Source organism: Eucalyptus grandis, chromosome 5 (genome assembly GCF_016545825.1).
Source record: "Eucalyptus grandis isolate ANBG69807.140 chromosome 5, ASM1654582v1, whole genome shotgun sequence".
In the NCBI taxonomy this organism is placed as follows: domain Eukaryota; kingdom Viridiplantae; phylum Streptophyta; class Magnoliopsida; order Myrtales; family Myrtaceae; genus Eucalyptus; species Eucalyptus grandis.
In genome coordinates, this window is record NC_052616.1 from 40,957,728 (window position 1) to 40,961,353 (window position 3,626).

Genomic DNA, 3,626 nt, shown 5'->3' on the forward strand with positions numbered 1-3,626 from the left:
TTTGGAAATTTTGAAATCAAAGTAGGAATCAACCTACTAAGCACGTCTCCTATTATTTGTTTAGTTGCAAAAAGCTTTAGAGGGCAAAACCTTGAAAGTGCATATCTCATCGTTCATGCATCTATTTTGAACGATCCTTCTCCACGGGACTTTTCTACAGCAATCTCGTGGTGCCACTCATTGGTAGCATTTTCACCTTTGTTCGTACACTAGAACCATTCAATTCTCTTAGCCATAAAACGATAAAACGTTGCCATGGAAGCGTGAAATACTTCGTCACCTACTCTAGGTGCATAATCGTGGTCCATCAATTTCACTATCTCGCATTGATTTTTCTCGTTTCCTCGTCACGGTTGGTTCTATCAATGCTTGAAATATTTGTTGAGGAAGATCTAGCTGCTGCACCTTCTTACGGTGAATGTACGTGGGCATTGACGACGAAGCGAAATGTTTGCCTAAATCTACGGATTGACGCCAATCGAGGCGCAGCACCTTGTTTTCGTGTTGCACGTGGCCACACGAGGAACGTTCGCAAGTGAAAATGGGTCATGTAGCTGTGACTTGCTTCTTGCCTGATTTACTACGTGGAAACGCCGAAGAGTTTCTCTTGTAGCTAAAATTATTACCGATGATTTCTCGTTGATGGTAGTTAGTTTACGATGGGAAAAAGTATAAAAAAGGTCATAAATCTATTGCGTTCTTATTAATTTAGTCCTAAACTTTTCAATTGGATCAATTTAATCATAATTTTTTATTTTTACATGAGTTCATTCGGTCAATTTAAGCAAAAATTACTGATAATGAATGTTAATTATCTTACATAGCACAATTAGCCATGATATGGACCATTTTTTAGTTTTAAATATTATTTTCAAATTTTTATTTTTGAAAGCAAGGGCTAAGATGCCCTTGGCAGCCACAAGCGAGGGAGGGGCGTCCATGTTTAGTCCTTCTCCTCACCTATGGTCAGTGGAGGTCGCCAGCCATCATGGAGGCTAGCAATTGGCATAAGGAAAAAAAAAAGAGAGAAAGGAAAAAAAAAAGAAAAGAAAAGAAGGAAAATAGAACAAGAAAATGAAAATGAAAATGAAAAATTGTTAAAAATTTTAAAATTAAAAAAAAATGTTCATGTTAGCACCCGCCATGTCTAATAAGATAGTCGATATCCATTAATAATTTATTATCTAAATTGGCCGAATAGATTCAATTGTTATTGATATGAATAGATTTGGGATTAAATTGGTTCAATTAAAAAATATAGAACTAAATTAATATTGATGCAATAGATTCAGAATTTTCTTGGTAATTTCCCCATTTACAATATATAGTTCGTGGATGACGAAAAATATTGAAACCTATTTTGAGTTTTTACCCCAATACTACTTTCCATCATTATTGTTGACCCTCCCTCCGGAGTGATAGTAAGCTCGAAAGGACATGACGACCTCAAAGATTTGGTGGTGTTATGCAATATGGTCATTTCACGCAAATGTCGGTTTAGTCCGGAGGCAAAAATGACATTTCTAGAATTTAGACAGGATTTTTAAAAGTGGTAAATCGGTAAAATGGTAAAAATAAAAATAAAAATAAAAAGGGAAAGGGGGGTTTGGCGCCGGGGCTGTGGGTATTTTCTTTTTTCCCCCAAAATCACGTGTCACCATTTCACAAGATTTGCTTGGAGATGACTCTTGAGAAAGTCCTATCAATCAAAGGCATGATTAATTTGTCATTGACGTTCTTACATAGAACGCAACACACGTGAAAAGCAATACGACCGGGAGTACGAGCACTTCGAGGAAGAAGCCCTCTCACATTTCGTTGTCTTTCCTTGTCTTTGGTCAACGATGATGGGCGGCATCTAACCTACCGTTAAAGAATACAAGGTTCCATCCCTTCCCCTTTTTTTCAGCCTCTGTCCAACAACGTGACAACGGTAATCCGATCTCCTCCTCTCCTTCTATTCCTAAAAATTTCTCTAATTAAGTGGGTCGGATCGGGTTTAGCATGAGCCCTTGCGTCGGAATCGCCAGATTCCTGAGACCTCGTTTTGGACTCACTAAATCCGATGGACCTGATGCATCATGCTAGTGTAAAGAATGGGTCTGACTGATCATACGACACGGCTACGACAATTTGATAAAATTAATTGTTGATGTTGTGGATGGTTTCTAGACTCTTGGGAGTCATAGATGCAATGTCCCAAAATCCTTGAAACAAGGAAACGGTGTACCATGAAAAAGAGGAGGAAACGAAGGAGGTGGAGGACAGATTTACAGATCTTGTGGAGGACGTGCCCCCCATGACATTGACATTTTGGTCCGTGCCAAACGCGCCGGCACCCAATTCTTTTTCTTATGTTTCTTGTAATTTGAGCAATTTACAACCCTAGATAAATATATAAAAAATATAAGAGAGAGGGAAGGAAGAGAGAGAGAGAGAGAGAGAGAGAGAGAGAGAGAGAGAGAGAGAGAGAGGGGCGGGGAGGGAGGGAGGAAATATATATGATCTGCATATAATGTAAAAACTATCTTGAGCCGTATGACTAACGTATTCATAGCAAAATCAATCCCACCCCTGGAAAGGAAGAAAAGATAAGAGAAAAAGAGACATAGCTTTCGTGCCATCTATACATTTAATGTCTCGCTAAGTAACTTATAAGTAACTATATAGTCCTTCTGACCTAATTTCTGTGAAAGAATAAAAAGTGTGAAGATGGAAAACCTCCCTCCAAAACTCCCTATTTCTGGAGTAATGAATCAATGTCATTACCCACAAAATAACCATGAAAAGAACATATAGGATGCGCAGCTGCTTTCGATGCTAATGTCCAACCCCAGGGCTTGGCACGGACTCTACCAGGACCCGACCGAGGCTACCGAGATGCCTCGCGACAAGCTTTTCGTCAACGACCTCGGCGTGGCCCTTCTTGCTCGGTGTCGAGGAGGGGGTGACGCTGCCCTTGGGGAGGGCGCTCAGGTAAAGACCCGGGTTTGCCAATGGCGTTCTCTTGCTGCCGGGGAGGTCGCTTGTTCTCTCCGATAACATCCTCCCTTCAGAGCACGACATGGAGGAGGCGAAGACCACAGCAATGAAGACCAACGCGACTGCGCTTGAACGACCCATCTGCTACTGCTTTCCCTTGAGCGAGGGGGAGAGAGAGAGCGAGGGGGAGAGAGAGAGAGAGAGAGAGAGAGAGAGAGAGAGAGAGAGAGAGAGAGAGAGGGAGGGAGGGGGAGAAGGAGAGAGTTCTGGGGTGTGTTCTGATTTCAAGAGGGAGTCTTCGTGGGGGTTTATATATATATGTGTGGTTTGGAGGGTTCAAAGCGGTTGCTGTTTTTAATTCAACCAAATTTCATGAATGTCCTATCCGCATGGATCGTCACCGTTCCTCTTTTTGAACGTCTGGTTCGATGTTTTGCAAATTCAAGAAATCTATTTCTCCGAAATGCTATACAAGTTAGTCAAAAGCAAGAGTCGTCTAACAAGTCAATATAAATACAAAATCTCGTAATCAATTCAAAAGGTGAAATAGAGAAGATCTATTCGTCTCATTCTTATCTTGATTAGAGCCGAGTTGAGTGAATTCCGAGTATTTCATCTTCTAATTATTCTATTAGCGACGCGCT